Genomic DNA, 17,061 nt, shown 5'->3' with positions numbered 1-17,061 from the left:
GGTGGCCAAAGTACTGGAGTTTCAGCTTTAGCATCATTCCTTCTAAAGAAATTCCAGGGCTGATCTCCTTCAGAATGGACTGGTTGGATCTCCTTGCAGTCCAAGGGACTCTCAAGAGTCTTCTCCAACACCACAGTTCTAAAGCATCAATTCTTCAGCGCTCAGCCTTCTTCACAGTCCAACTCTCACATCCATACATGACCACAGGAAAAACCATAGCCTTGACTAGACAGACCTTTGTTGGCAAAGTAATGTCTCTGCTTTTGAATACGCTATCTAGGTTGGTCATAACTTTCCTTCCAAGGAGTAAGCATCTTTTAATTTCATGGCTGCAGTAACCATCTGCAGTGATTTTGGAGCCCAGAAAAATAAAGTCTGACACTGTTTCCACTGTTTCCCCATCTATTTCCCATGAAGTGATGGGACCGGATGCCATGATCTTCGTTTTCTGAATGTTGAGCTTTAAGCCAAATTTTTCACTCTCCACTTTCACTTTCATCAAGAGGCTTTTGAGTTCCTCTTCACTTTCTGCCATAAGATATGCCATCTGCATATCTGAGGTTATTGACATTCTCCTGGCAATCTTGATTCCAGCTTGTGCTTCTTCCAGTCCAGCGTTTCTCATGATGTACTCTGCATATAAGTTAAATAAACAGGGTGACAATATACAGCCTTGACGTATTCCTTTTCCTATTTGGAACCAGTCTGTTGTTCCAATATTACCATATGTAAAATAGATGACCAGTGCAAGTTTGATGCATGAAGCGGGCACTCAAAGCTAGTGCTCTGGGACAACCCAGGGGGATGGAATGGGCAGGGAGGTGGGAGTGGTGTTGGAGTGGTGTTCAGGATTGGAGGACAATCACACCTGTGGGTGATTCATGTCAATGTAGGGCAATAACCTCCACAATACTGTAAAGAAATTATCCTCCAATTAAAATGAATTAGTTAATTAAAAAAAGACCAAGTGCAGTCAAGAAGTAAATTAAAATATTAGTAATAAAAATGCTGTGTTCTGTTTTTTCCACAATAGTGAAAGATGTTTATCAGTTTTCACAATCAATAGCTGGGGGGGGGGGTGGGGAAGATAATTACAGTTGCAAACCATAATGGAAACATGATTAATGATTAACCTAACAATATAAAATAATTACATACAATTTACAGGGTCAAGCACAGTGATGCGGTAAGTGGAAGTGCAAGTCTTTTAGTTGCTGCATTTAATCCATTTACATTTATATGTATGATCCTATTACTGTTTTTTCAATTTTTGGGGGTTTATTTTCTGTAGATAGGTATATCCCTTCTTTTATTTCCTGCCTAGAGAAGTTCCTTTAGCATTTGTTGTCCAGCTGGTTTGGTGACCTTGAATTATCTTAACTTTTGCTTTCCTGGAAAGCTTTTGATTTCTCCATCAAATCTGAAGGAGAGTCTTGCTGGGCAGAGTATTCTTGCTCGTAAGTTCTTCCCTTTCATCACTTTAAACATATTACAGAAGCCATTCCCTTCTGGCTTGTAGAGTTTCTGTTGAGAAATCAGCTGATTGCCTGACGGGAGTTCCCTTGTATGTTATTAGTTATTTTTCCCTTGTTCCTTTTAACATTTTACCTGCCTTTAATTTTTGTCAGTTTGATTACTATATGTCTCAGTGTGTTCCTCATTGGGTTTATCCTGCCCGGGACTCTCTGTGCTTCCTAGACTTGGTTGACTATTTCCTTTCCCATGTTAGGGAAGTTTTCAGCTATTATCTCTTCAAATATTTTCTCAGGTGCCTTATCACTCTCTTCTCCTTCTGGCACTCCTATTATGTGAATGTTGGTATATTTAATGTTGTCCCGGAGGTCTCTTAGGTTGTCTTCATTTCTTTTCATTCTTTTTTCTATATTCTGTTCTGCAGCAGTGATTTCCACCATTCTGTCTTTCAGGTCATTTATCCATTCTTCTGCCTCAGTTATTTTGCTATTGATTCCTTCTAGTGTGTTATTCAGGCTTCCCTTGTGGCTCAGCTGGTAAAGAATCTGCCTGCAATGTGGGAGACCTAGGTTCAATCCCTGGGTTGAGGTGATCCCCTGGAGAAGGGAACGGCTACCCACTCCAGTATTCTGGCCTGGAGAATTCCATGTAAGTCCACGGGGTCTCAAAGAATCAGACACGCCTGAGCGACTTTCGCTTCACTAGTATATTATTCATCTCTGTTGGTTTGTTCCTTAGGTCTTCTAGGTCTTTGGTAAACATTTCTTGCATCTTCTCAATCTTTGCCTCCATTCTTTTTCCAAGATGCTGAGTCAACTTCACTATCATTATTCTGAATTCTTTTTCTGGAATTTTGCCTATCTCCACTTCATTTAGTTGTTTTTCTGGAGTTTTATTTTGTCCCTTTATCTGGGACATAACTTTCTGCCTTTTCATGCTGATTAACTTTCTGTAATGTGGTTTTTGTTTTAGTCACTGTATGGCTGTGGTTCTTTCTTCTTGTGCTTGCTCTCTGATAGAGGAGGCTAAGAGGCTTGTGTAAGCTTCCTGATGGGAGGGACTGGTGGTGGGAAAAGCTGGGTCTTTCTCTGGTGGGCAGGGCCTTGCTCAGTAAAACTTCAATCCAAATATCTGATGATGGGTGGGGATTTTTAGCCTGAGGTGACCCAGCCTTCATAGGTCTGTGGGTTCTATGTTTGGGTTAATGGCAACCTCCAAGAAGATTTACACCAAGGTGACCTTCATAGACTACTGTTGCCAGTGCCCCCATCCCTGCGGTGAAACCCTGCTGATCCACATCACAGGAGACCCTCCAACACTAGCAGATAGCTTTGACTCATTCTTCTGTGGGGTCATTGCTCCTTTCCCCTGAGTCTTGGTGTGAGCAAGGTTTTGTTTGTGCCCTCCAAGACTGGAAGTCTTGTGGAAGTCTTGTAATCAAATCCCACTGGTCTTCAAGATAAGATTCCCTGGGGATTTCCAGTCCCTTTGTCAGATACCCAGATTGGGAAGTATGACATGTGGTTCAGAACTTTCACACCTTCAGAACCTTCAGAAGTGGGAGAACTTCTTTGGTATTATTGTTCTCTAGTTTGAAGAGAATGGGATTTGATTTTATTGTGATTGTGCCCCTCCTCCATTCTCACAGTGGCTTTTTCTTTATCTTTGGACATGGGGTATCTTTTTCTGGTAGGTACCAGCATCCTCCAGGGTCTTCCCTGGTGGCTCAGTTGGTAAAGAGTCTGCTTGCAATGTGGGAGATCTGGTTTCAATCCGTGGGTCAGGAAGATCCCCTGGAGAAGGAAATAGCAACCCACTCCAGTATTCTTGCCTGGAAACTTCTAGGGACAGAGGAGCCTGGTGGGCTACAGTCCATGGGGGTTACAAAGAGTCAGACATGACTAATGAACATTTTCAGCATCTTCCTGTCCCTGGTTGTTCAATAGTTGTGATTTTGGTGATCTCGCAGAAGGAGATGATCGCAAGTCCTTCTATTTCACCATCTTCGAACTGGAAAAAATTCTGTGTTCTTAAAAAACATCTCTCATTCTTAAAATTTGACATGGCAATGAATATAGGAACTTAAGATGATTTAATGACAAACACTTTTCAGATTACCTTTTTGGTGAATGTCCTTTATATATGGAGCCATGGCAGTCTGAACAAATCAGGAACATAGTCCAAGTCCTAAAATACAAAAATAAATGTGTTATGCACTATGATATGTATGTAATCAACTCAAAGGCAATAGACTAATCAATCTTTTAATTACTTGCAAAGCTACATTAAACACTAAGTAATTATAATATTCATGTTGCCTGAAAAGAACTAGTCTGATGTGAATTTGAAAATATGATCAATCAATGGAAAGGTCTAAAATTATGTTCAAAATAAATGGAACTTTCATCAGCACCATGGTGATGAAATAAGGATAATAACTTTAAAAATATCACTTCTCTTTTGTGATCTATTAGCAATTTTAATTCCAAAGTTCTATTAAAACCTAAAATTCCCAACACTATACAAGCCCTGAGCATTCATTTTGAAAACCCAACATTAATTCTCAATAGAAGCCAATGATTTCACATGTAGTCGATAGATTACAGAAACCAATACAGGAGACCAAAATGGTAGATTGGATTAAGAGTCACTGGGAGTGATGTAGTTCAAAAGTATCTCATTTTCAACCAAACTACAGTTTAAAGCACAAACTAGATAATTACTTTTGTTACTATGGGTTTATTTTTTAAAAAATAATTCTATCAAGTAAAAGCAGGTACTTACATAGACTAAATATCACAAAGTTGATGGCATAACTATACTAAGACTTTTACATATTTTCTAACAAGCTATATCATGTGACTGTTTCTCTTGTCTAAATGGAATTTCTGCTGGTTAGTCCATGCCTCGGGCCAACATCAAGGCCCTACATTTTAAAAGAAGAAAATTTATTCCACTGGAATTAACAGAAATATTCAAAGTTAGGACTAAGACATTTATCATGTACCATATATGACAGCATAAAAAACTTCCTTGCCAAGAAAGCTTTTCATAAACATACTTTTATTGAGTATATAAGTTTTCATTCTCTGGAGATCTCCTCATCTGTTCAACCTTTCCTTCCTGTTGGGCATTTAGGCCTTTAGTTTTTGTGTATGTAATACATGGGGCTGTGCTATCCATCTTTAAGAGCAAAGCTCTTCTGCAGTTAGCTGTATTTCCTTAGGGTAATTCTGACTTAAGTGATGGCAAATAGCCAAAAGACTTACACTTTTTCCCTAAGAATAAGAAAAAAAAGAAGGGAAAGTGAAAGTCACTGAGTCATGTTCGACTCTTTGTGACACCATAGACCATACAGTCCATGGAATTCTCCAGGTCAGAATACTGGAGTGGGTAGCCTTTCCTTCTCCAGGGGATCTTTCCAACCCAGGGATTGAACCCAGGTCTCCTGCACTGCAGGCAGATTCTTTACCAGCTGAACCACAAGGGAAGCGTGAAGAAGAATTCACAAAAAATAAGAAGACCTCACATTTTAAAGTTTTACAATAAGTCACATAATCATTTCCTTGTAATTACCCATGTGTGGTTACTTAGCCATTAAAATTACCACACAACTTAACTTACAGACTATTTTACTTTTGCAGCAGTTAGCAGACATATGGTTATCTCTGAGAATTAATCAAAAATCAAATAATCACCTAGAAGGGTGGGATGGAGTAGGAGGTGGGAGGGAGGTTCAAGAGTGAGGGGACACTGTATACTTATGGCTAATTCATGTTGATGCAAGGTGGAAACCAATATAACATTGTAAAGCAATTATCCTACAATTAAAAATAAATTTAAAAGAAAATAAATTATCCAGCTTCTCTACAGATAGTAGCTGAGGAACTAGAAGTAAAGCACAAAGTATAATTTACTTTTTAAAATTTAAGTTTAACAATAATATAATCAAAATTTGAAAAAATGTGTAAGATCTTATTTGCTTTACATATTCAAGTACAGATGCTGTGGATATACACTTATGCTTTTTGGGGTTATGCCCAGGGAAATCATTTTATCACAGTGAGTTTTTGGTTATTGTTCTTTACATCCAAGCATCATCATTTTGGGGTGAAAATCCACATACTGAACCATGCTAACTAAAGAAAAGTAAATTATTACAGGGTCACAGAAAAGACAAGAAACAGAGAAATATCTGTAACAGTGATAGCAGATTTCCCTATGCCCAGTGCTCTCCAGAAAGGATTTCCCGCAAATGGCAAAGACTTCTTGATAAAAGAAATGATCTATTTCTAACTCACCAGGTGTAAAATCTTTGCTATTCCAAGCTTATAAATCAATTCAGACAAAAATCACCTCTGCCCCTCACTATTTGGTCTGATGTAAACACAAGAGGTCAAAGGGCAAATCTGCTCCAATCAAACCTCCAGTTTTGCTCCTTACCTCATTCTAAAATAGGTGGCTGTCTTCAAGTTATTCCCTAACTAAAAATAAAGGCAATTCCCAAAATGCAAAACAAGAGAACTAAAAAGTCTAAAGAAAAATACTATCATAAGATACTGTTTTCTGCTGAACAGTGGTATGTTGAAAGGCAGGAGCTTTGTCTTAACGTGGGGTCCCTAAGTCTCCAGCAGTGTACCCAGTGGGCACTTAGTAAAAGTTGGTTGAGATAATAGAGAATATATTTCAAAACAGGTCTTATTCTTAAAGGTTTATTCACATATCTCTCATTTTTCATAAGCTATGAGGCATAATCAAGGAGTATTAAACCTCTAATTTCCTATTAACTGCCTTAGAATCCCTTTCTTCTGACTTGTTGAAATTCCTCATGCCTACTGTAAAGATACTATGTAAAGGTTTTTCACAGGGAAACACTTTCTACTACATCAGAGACCTTGGCACAGCAAAGTCTCACGCAAATACATAAGGGCAGTGCAGAAGTATTTCTTAATTACTGAGAAGTTATTTACATATTTCCCCCTGTATAATATGCTATAAGATAGTATGCTATAAGACGATGGATGGCTTTTACAATCATAAGAGCAAATTCAGACATGATGTGATATACATACAAAAAGACTATTAAAATAAGAGAAATTTTTGAAAGACAAACGTATCTATAATTAATTCTATGCTATTTCTCCAGGACATCTGAGCTCAGAAAGGTCAACAGAAACTACTCTGAGATGAGAAGCAGAACTATCTGATGAAATGTCTGTCAATCTCCAATTAAACTGTTCTACAGACTGCACACAAAACAGAATCTTTTCATTAGGGATTTCAGAGAAGGATGATAAATCTGACTTAGGGATTTCAGAGAAGGATGATAAATCTGACTTTGGGATTTCAAGTCAAAATGCTTAGTAAAAGTATGAAATTCAAACAAAGTTGTGTCTGCGATCGTGGGAATATCGTGGGAAGAGAGGAAAGCAAGACACGAACAAATGGATACCACACAGACCAGACAAAGCCCACTTTGTGGCTGACAGATGATTCAAATGACCACGATAGGCTGCAGAGACAATGCAAACTCCAAAACAAAGGGGAAAACTGCATTGCCAATCAGAATCATGTAGTTTTAAATGTTTCCTTGTTCAGATTCTTAAGTCATCATATCTGCCAGTGAGTGTTTCACTGGTCAAGAAGCAAATGGAGAGGCTCATGAGATCTGCTTTCTCGATGAAAGCTATCTGAACAAGTGGAAGACATGGCAGAAAATGTCAAGAAGAAGCAGAACTGGCTATCAGTCTGCCTTAACTCCAGTGCACAGGAACCAGCAAGCAGCCCATGTCAGAAAGGGAAGGGACAAGGATGCAGAAGCATCAGAGACCCCCTTACTAGAAAAGACTGACTCTCTCCAATAGCTTGTGTTCTGTTTTGTATTTCTAAGATCCAGTACAGTGTTCAAGAAATATTTATTTTTAAGTAAATGCTAAACTACAATGGTGATTGCAGCCATGAAATTAAAAGACGCTTACTCCTTGGAAGGAAAGTTATGACCAACCTAGATAGCATATTCAAAAGCAGAGACATTACTTTGCCAACAAAGGTCCATCTAGTCAAGGCTATGGTTTTTCCAGTGGTCATGTATGGATGTGAGAGTTGGACTGTGAAGAAAGCTGAGCGCCGAAGAATTGATGCTTTTGAACTGTGGTGTTGGAGAAGACTCTTGAGAGTCCCTTGGACTGCAAGGAGATCCAACCAGTCCATCCTAAAGGAGATCAGTACTGGGTGTTTTTTGGAAGGAATGATGCTAAAGCTGAAACTCCAGTACTTTGGCCACCTCATGCGAAGAGTTGACTCATTGGAAAAGACTCTGATGCTGGGAGGGATTGGGTGCAGGAGGAGAAGGGGACGACAGAGGATGAGATGGCTGGATGGCATCACCGACTCGATGGACATGAGTTTGAGTGAACTCCAGGAGTTGGTGATGGACAGGGAAGCCTGGCGTGCTGCAATTCATGGGGTCGCAAAGAGTTGGACGTGACTGAGGGACTGAACTGAACTGAAACTACAACAATTAAAATAATGTAGATATTCCAGAATTCCTGAACAATAAGAGACTCATCGATGATCCCAGAATAAATCTATGTACAATTAATAAACAAGTGATATACTGTTTGTGAGAGGCACTGTGCCAGGCAAGAATGAATAAAACCTGGTCTCAGTTCTGTGAGTGCTTATCAGGCTGTTTTTACTTTACTAGAAAATAAAGGCATTTATTGGCCATACCCAACTTCTAAATTGAAGAAGTTTCTTCTTCAAGTGTGATGTCCTAAGGTCAAATACACAAGCCTCTCCTCCAGGCCGAGGACACCTCTGTCTGCTTGAACCCTCACTTGTTGGGGGTCATCTCCCTCAACACCAGGTGGGGCACTCTGCTCAGTCCCATAGTAGCCTAGCTCTGTTCAAGTGCAGTACGGTGGAGACGGGGCTGCTAGAGCAGGCTGTCTGGGAGGCAGAGCTGTCAGGGAGGCAGGGTGTAGATCTAGGGAAAGCCCAGCTGCTTGCTGGGTTCTTGAAATCATTCTGAACCTGCATGTATTCAAGAAGGTGCTGCAAACCAAGGAAAAGCCACATCACAGCCTAAGTAGGACAGCTTGGGAATTCCCAGGCAGGTTCTGAAGCTGTCTCCATTTATCTAGCAGTCCTGTGGAACTATGATTCTTAAATCTTAAGAATACAAAACTAGGTCTGGGTCTTAGCCCCCACCCCCACCCCCAACAACAGTGACCTGAACTCTTCTAAGCTTACTTAGAGTCTTAAGAATATGGAATTTCAGGAAAAAACTATCACAAGATTAAAACACACACACACACACACAGATGCCATATTCCCCTTTAAATCTCTGAGGCCTGGCATTATGAGTGTGCTCAGTCTCCGAGTCATGTCCCACTCCTTGTGACTCCATGGACTGTAAGGTCCTCTGTCCATGGGATATTCCGGGCAAGAATACTGGAGTGGATTGCCATTTCCTCCTCTAGGGGATCTTCCCAACATTATGTACTGAACTAAAATAGATAGTACTCATGCAGTAGGACCATGCTGAAGAGATGGCATCTGACAGCTTTTCTTACCAGCTGTATACCTCAGTTAGCTGTGAGTGACTTAAGTGACTGAATTTGTACTCAGGTTTTTATGAGAGACTGAGATAATAAGAATATATGTTGCCTGTTTTAAAAGTATTTTACTCTGTAGAACCCCAATTATGGAAAGTTCAATTATGCTGCTAATGGTAATTGTAAAATATACCTTCAATGTAGTAGTGTGATATTTTTCTATTTACTGGGAGAGGCAGTAAATACATCACAGTTATACTTTAGTGGAAGGGAGAAGGACATTCTCAGCCACCTAGGGAACAGTAAGGTCTAAGGCATCAATGGAAACAGTTGTATTATATCACATTCCTGATACAATCTTTCTGCCATGCTATGTTAACAATAGTTTAAAAATAATAATAAATAAAAACCACAGAAAACAAGAATATCTTCTTTTGATGACATCTGAAAAAAGTGATTACTGCATCTCTGTGGAATTATTGCCTGCATAATTGGGCCATGAAACCAAGCTTAAAGTTCACTTTTGCTAAACAGAATTGCTACTCTGAAAATTGTCTACAAGCATTAAATTTTGTTTTACTTTAAAAAAAAAAAAGACTATATTTTGCCTATATATTGTCACAGCAGGGCCAAAGGATAAGGGAAATTATGCAGGAATAATAGGATGTCAGACAATTGGTTCCATCAGAACACATGAGGTATAGGCGCCACTGACTATTCATTTTCTAAACTACACTATTCTGTGAGCACTGAAGTGCTCATTTCACCCTGAAATATTTAGAACAGTACACTGCATATGCCAGTCCTTGGGAATTTTCATGCAATATGTATATATGTGGCTTTAGAACTTACAAAGTGTGCATGCATGCTCATTCATGTCCGACTCTTGCGACCCCATGGACTGTAGCCCACTAGGCTCCTCTGTCCATGGGATTTCCCTGCAAGAATATTGGAGTGGTTAGCCACTCCCTCCTCCAGGGGATCTTCCCAACCCAGGGATCGAACTCAAGTCTTCTGCATCTCCTGCATTAATAGACAGATTATTTACCACTGAGCCACCTGCGAATCCCTTAAAAAGCACATCCATACATAAATTATCAAAGCTTCTCATTTTTTAGCTTCCTCATAAATAAATGTCTTATGTGTGTTAATGTTTCACCTTGTAATCACAATAAGCTTTTGCGGTATTATACTATACCCATCCCACAAATACGGAAAACAGACCTCCTGAGGAGTTCACACCATAAAGAGTGTGTAACCAGGATTTGAAGCCAGATTTGTGTTACTGTAAACGAGGGTTCTTTCAAAAATAAAAAGTGGACTCACAATGTGATCTTAACTTTAACTGCATGATGTAAGTATTACACTTTACAGACTCATTCATTCAATAAAGACATATTGATCAGCAATACCTGAACTCAGAAATTCCAGATGTTCAAGCTGGTTTTAGAAAAGGCAGAGGAACCAGAGATCAAATTGCCAACATCCGCTGGATCACTGAAAAAGTAAGAGAGTTCCAGAAAAACATTTACTTCTGCTTTATTGACTATGCCAAAGCCTTTGACTGTGTGGGTCATAATGCTGCTGCTAACTCACTTCAGTTGTGTCCAACTCTATGTGACCCCATAGATGGCAGCCCACCAGGCTCCCCCCTTCCTGGAATTCTCCAGGCATGAACACTGGAGTGGGTTGCTGTTTCCTTCTCCAATGCATGAAAGTGAAAGTGAAGTCGCTCAGCCATGTCCGACTCTTAGCGACCCAATGGATTTCAGCCTACCAGGCTCCTCCATCCACGGAATTTTCCAGGCAAGAGTACTGGAGTAGGGTGCCATTGCCTTCTCCAGTGGATCACAATAAACTGGAAAATTCTGAAAGAGATGGGAATACCAGACCACCTGACCTGACTCTTGAGAAACCTGTATGCAGGTTAGGAAGCAACAGTTAGAACTGGACATGGAACAACAGACTGGTTCCAAATAGGAAAAGGAGTATGTCAAGGCTGTATATTGTCACCCCACTTATTTGACTTATATGCAGAGTACATCATGAGAAATGCTGGGCTGGAGGAAGCACAAGCTGGAATCAAGATTGCCAGGAGAAATATCCATAACCTCAGATATGCAAATGACACCACCCTTATGGCAGAAAGTGAAGAAGAACTAAACAGCCTCTTGATGAAAGTGAAAGAGGAGAGTGAAAAAGTTGGCTTAAAGCTCAACATTCAGAAAACTAAGATCATGGCATTCAGTCCCATCACTTAATGGCATATAGATGGGAAACAGTTGAAACAGTGGCTGACTCTATTTTCTGGGCTCCAAAATCACTGCAGATGGTGATTGCAGCCATGAAATTAAAGGACGCTTACTCCTTGGAAGGAAAGTTATGACCAACTTAGACAGCATATTAAAAAGCAGAGACATTACTTTGTCAACAAAGGTCTGTCTAGTCAAGGCTATGGTTTTTCCAGTGGTCATGTATGGATGTGAAAGTTGGACTATAAAGAAAGCTGAGCGCCAAAGAATTGATACTTCTGAGCTATGGTGTTGGAGAAGACACTTGAGAGTCCCTTGGACTGCAAGGAAATCCAACCAGTCCATCTTAAAGGACTGAATATTCCTTGGAAGGACTGAATATTCATTGGAAGGACTGATACTGAAGCTGAAACTCCAATACTTTGGCCACCTGATGCGAAGAACTGATTCATTTGAAAAGACCCTGATGCTAAGAAAGATTGAGGGCAGGAGGAGAAGGGGACGACAGAGGATGAGGTGGTTGGATGGCATCACTGACTCAATGGACATGGGTTTGGGTGGACTCTGGGAATTGGTGATGGAGAAGGGAGGCCTGGCGTGCTGCAGTTCATGGGGTCGCAAAGAGTCGGACACAACTGAGCGACTGAACTGAACTGAACTGATAACCTTACCTTCTGCTTTGGACTGAATGTTTGTGTCCCATCAAAATTCATATGCTGAAGTCCTAATGCCCAGTAGAATGAATGGTATTATGAGGTGAGGGCTTTGGGTGGTGCTTAGGTCATCATTGGAATTCTCCCTAGCTCCTTCTGACATGTAAAGATACGATAAGGAAAAGAGGCCTTACCCATCCATGCTGGCACCCTGTTCTCCAGATCCCCTTCCAGCCTCCAGGACTCTGAGAAATAAATTTTTGTTGTTTACAAGCTACCCAGTCTCTGGCTTTCCTGGTGGCTCAGATGGTAAAGCATCTTGCTTACAATGCGGGAAACTTGGATTCCATCCCTGGGTTGGGAAGATACTCCGGAGAAGGGAATGGCAACCCACTCTAGTACTCTTGCCTGGAAAAACCCTTGGACGGAGGAGCCTGGTAGGCTACAGTCCTTGGGGTCGCAAAGAGTTGGACACAACTGAGTGACTTCACTTCCACTTCCAAGCTACCCAGTTTCTGGCATTTTGTTATAGAATCCCAAGGCATCTAAGACACATTCCAAACACTGTTCCAGGCATGGGAGACACAGCAGTGAACAAAATTGTCTTTGGAATTTACATTCTAGGGAGGGGGTGGGAAGAGGAAAAAAGAAACCCAACAAATATTTGTCCAGTTGGCAAGTGCAGTGGAGAAAGATAAGGCAAAGTAAGGGGTTAGGAGGTACTAGGCAGGATTGGAGAAGGCGATGGCACCCCACTCCAGTACTCTTGCCTGGAAAATCCCATGGACAGAGGAGCCTGGTAGGCTGCAGTCCATGGGGTCGCTAAGAGTCGGGCATGACTGAGCGACTTCACTTTCACTTTTCACTTTCATGCATTGGAGAAGGAAATGGCAACCCACTCCAGTGTTCTTGCCTGGAGAATCCCAGGGATGGGGGAGCCTGGTGGGCTGCCATCTCTGGGGTCGCACAGAGTCGGACACGACTGAAGTGACTTAGCAGCAGGCAGGATTGGGTAGAATTGTAGCTATTGAGTATGGAGTGGTCAAGGGCAGAGGTCATTCATAAGATATCTGAGTGAGCAGAGACCTGAAGGAAGTAGAGCCAGCCATGGGTCGCCTGCAGAAAGAGTGTTCCAGATGCAGAGATTATTAAGTGCAAAGTCCCCAAAACAGGAATGTTCTTGGCCTACTGGAATATTAAGCTGGTGCAAAAGAAATTGCGGTTTTGCATTGTTAAAATTTGCTGATTATTGGAACATGTTTTTAAATAAATGTAGTTATGTTATACATCATTTTAATGAGCATTTCTTGCTTTATTATTATTTTTTGTGTGTGTCCTAACGACTTATTACTTGCTATGTGCTTTATATTTATTTCAGACTATAGAAACAATGTGAGACAAAAAGGAAATTTGAGTGACAGTCTTATTTGAGTTCAAAATGGGTTGCAAAGCAGCGAGACAATGTGCAACATCAACAATGCGTTTGGCGCAGGAACTGCTAATGGACGTACAGTGTAGTGGTGGTTCAAGAAGTTTTACAAAGGACATGAGAGCCTTTGGAAGTTGACAACGACAGATGGAGAGCAATCATTGAAGCTGATCCTCTTACAATGACACGAGAAGTTGCCAAAGAAGTCAACCGTCAACCGTTCTATAGTCATTTGGCCTTTAAAGCAAATTGGAAAGGTTAACAAGCTAGATAAGTGAACTCATGAACTGACGGAAAATCAAAACTATCATTTTAAAGAGTTGTGTTGTCTTATTCTACACAACAACAATGAACCGTTTCTCAATCTGACTGTGATGTGCAATGAACAGTGGATTTTATAGGACAATTAGCGACAACCAGCTCAGTGACTGGACCAAGAAGAAGCCAAACTTGCACACACACAAAAAAAGGTTATGGTCACTGTTTGGTGGCCTGCTGCCAGTTTGATCCACTACAGCTTTCTAAATCCCTGAGAAACTATTACATCTGAGAAGGATGCTCAACAAATCCCTGAGGCGCAGTGAAAACTGCACAGCCTGCAGCCAGCTTTGTCAACAGAAAGGGCCCAATTCTTCACAACACCCAACTGATGTCACACAACCGACACTTCAAAAGTTGAATGAATTTGGTTACGAAGTTTCACCTCATCTGTCATATCCTCACCAACCAACCACCACTTCAAGCAGCTTGACAACTTTATGCAGGGAAAACCCTTCCGCAAGCAGCAGGAGGCAGAAAATGCTTTCCAAGAGTTCACTGAATTCTGAAGCACAAATGTTTGTGCTACAGGAATAAACAAACTTATTTCCTATTGTCTAAAATGCATTGATTGTATCGGTTCCTATTTTGATTAATAAAGATGTTTTTGAGCCTACTTATAAATATTTAAAATTCATGGTCTGAAACTGCAATTACATTTGCACCAACCCATAATAATAGCTGGGAGGTCAACGTGCCAGCAGTGCTAATAACTGGAGGGGAGTGGGTGACAAGAAAGATATGAGGCCAGAAAAGGAGCTGAGACTAAATCACTGTTTTTTAGATCACTTTAAGGACTTTGGATTTTACTCTGAAGGAGATGAATCATTGGACAGCTTTCAACCAACACAGGACATGACTAACTTGCATGACTGCTCCTGCAGCTACAAGAATAGGCTGTAGAAGGGCAAGGAGAGATGGGGCAGGAGGCTATTTCTACAGTCCAATCAGAAGGGTGGTGCTTTATACTAGAATGATGGTGAAAGACAAGTTTGACTGCAACGGTCTTGGCCTGAGCATGAAGAGATGGAATTGCCATTTATGGAGACAGACAAGACAAGAGGATGGAGGGAGGCAGACCTGGGAATGAAGATCAGGACTTTCAGCTTTAAACATGTTACTTCTAAGATGCCTTTTATGAAAGATATCAAAAAGGCAGCTGGACACCTGAATACAGGTTTTACAGGAGGACATGTCCATGTTGGAGGTAAACATGTGGGGTCTAGCAAACCTACAGAGCAGATGAGTCAGGGAAGGGCCTACGAAACAAAGAGCATCCAGTCAAGGAGACTGAAAAAGAGTGTGAGGGAGGAAGACAGAAATCATGACTTCCAGAAGAAAGAATTTTAAAGAGACAGTGATTAATTTGGTTCAATACCAGTGAGAGGTCAAGGAGGGTGAAGGTCAAGACTGACCACTGAATTTAGCAGTCATCGGCCAGTGTGTGCCTGCTAAGCTGTTTCTGTCGTGTCCAACTCTTTTCGACCCTATGGGCTGCCAGACTCTTCTGTCCATGGGATTCTCCAGGCAAGAAAAGAACACTAGGAGGCTATTGGTGTTACTAGCTTCCCTGAAATGAGAAAACCAATGTTCTTAAAGATTAAATAAATTGAACAACCAGGGTCACATAGCCAGTTAGCAATAGAACTGGGCCCAGAACAAAACCCTGAACACAGGCCTTCAGAAGTGAGCCTTGTTTCCTGAATTCCAGACCAGGCTCTTCTACCTATTATGACCATCCTTCCCATGGTAACTGCCATTCATGAGGGGGGCTTTAAAAAAATACTAAGACAATAAACCAAAAGGAATGAATGTCAGTAGAATTTGGGGGCACAGTGACAGTCAGACCAAGGTTTGGCATTTCATGACAGACAATGGCCCTCAAATCAAGTAGACAGACACTGCAAAGAGGGCAGGCCCAGGTGTCAAACACAACTCAATGCAAAGGAAGGTTTACATCTCCTCAAAATGAATTCTGTGCGCATTGCTCATTGCATTTTGCTAGGTGATTTCCATGTGAATAATTAAGATTCCCAGGTAAATAATTAGGCCTGATTACCAGATGTCACTAGTGCTATGTATAGTCAGGACTTGAAGAGAAGGGATCTGATTCTGCATGCTCTTTCCTTCACTTGACTTATCAAGGTGCTCACAAAGGGGGATAGAGAGAGGATATATTTTCACTTTCAATTTTAATAATTCAAACAATTTTTTAGGGGGCCAAAGGCACAAGAAACTCCTAAACCATTCAGGTGCAAACAGTTCCTATTCCCCCCTCAAACTCCACTCCCAGTAGTCAATCCCAATTCCTTTAAGGAATCCACTGTTGCCACATCTGCTGAACGATTTTGCAGACTAGGAAGTGAAGATTTCCAAAGCGAAGAGCAGAGATTTCCAAAGGAGCTGCACGAAGTGGGGACGGAGGATTGACCATCCAGGACGGGAAAGGCGGACACTTGGCCAAGGAGGGGATGCGCGAGGGCCCCCGGGCCGAGCCTCCTCCGGAGCGGGAAGCCTGGCGGGGCTCTGGCTTGTCAGAGTCCAAGCACCACCCACGGGGCCCAGACCGGAGCTGCGACTGCAGCTGATTCGGCGCCCTCCCTTTCCGCCTCTCCTTTCGGGGCCGCTGGGGGGACTCAGTCGCCCGGCGCGGTGAATGAGGTTACCTGACACCGCCCCGTCTCCCCAGAAAGCGGAGGCGCAGTCCCGCGCACTGCATACGGCGAGGCGGGACCCTCCTGCGCTCGCCGGTCCCCTGCCTCCGCCCCGGCGCCCAGTCTCCGCGGCCCCGCGGCCGAGGTGGCCGCCTGGGGGAGCCCAATTCCGGGCCGGAGGGTCGCCGAAGCCGGCGCAGGGTCCACGCTCCGCTCGTCGCGCGCGCGGAAGCCCAGAGCCGCGCGGCCGCACGCGCGCACGGCCGCCCCGTGGGGCCTCCGCTCCCGCGCGCCCCCTACTGGCCGAGCGCCACAGCGCCCCGCCCGGCCCGGAGGCCCCGCATTGCAACACTTTGAGATCAGGTCCAACCATCAAGCCTGCAAAACGTTGATTAGGGTTGCTGGCTCAACTCTTTCCTTCTGTTTTTGAAGTTTGCGCCGAAAAGTTAAAGTTTCTCCCTGCACTCCCCATTCCCTTCCAAATTCTGAGTTTGAGAAGGAAAAAAATCAAACAAGATAAATAAACGGGAGCCCCCAACATTTTTTTGGCTACCTGATGCCAAGAGCCACTCATTGGGAAAGACCCTGATGCTGTGGAAGATAGAGGGCAAGAGGAGAAGGGGACCACAGAGGGTAAGACGGCTGGATGGCATCACAGACTCGATGGACATGAGTTTGATCAAACTACGGGAGATAGTGAAGGACTGGGAGCCTAGCGTGCTG

The 17,061-nt window shown here is 42.3% G+C and overlaps 1 protein-coding gene across 5 annotated transcripts in view; it reads right to left on the bottom strand.

The window, feature by feature from the left end:
• Window positions 1–16,599, bottom strand: part of LRAT (lecithin retinol acyltransferase) — a 156,409-nt gene extending 139,810 nt beyond the window's left edge. For 4 of the 5 annotated variants that reach the window (XR_011467489.1, XR_011467492.1, XR_011467491.1 and 1 more), the window contains exons 1-3: window positions 16,351–16,599; window positions 10,445–10,529; window positions 3,592–3,660 (exon numbers count right to left, since the gene is read on the bottom strand). The gene's annotated coding sequence lies outside the window, so the exon portion shown is untranslated. Of the gene's footprint in view, window positions 1–3,591; window positions 3,661–10,444; window positions 10,530–12,131; window positions 12,180–16,350 lie in introns of those variants that run through there. The other variant, XR_011467490.1, reaches the window with a different exon arrangement.
• Window positions 16,600–17,061: the final 462 nt, after the last annotated feature.

The sequence above is a fragment of the Bos mutus genome, chromosome 17, assembly GCF_027580195.1.
Source record: "Bos mutus isolate GX-2022 chromosome 17, NWIPB_WYAK_1.1, whole genome shotgun sequence".
NCBI lineage: Eukaryota > Metazoa > Chordata > Mammalia > Artiodactyla > Bovidae > Bos > Bos mutus.
Note: the sequence above shows the minus strand (reverse complement) of the source record. Positions and strands in the feature narration are given on the sequence as shown.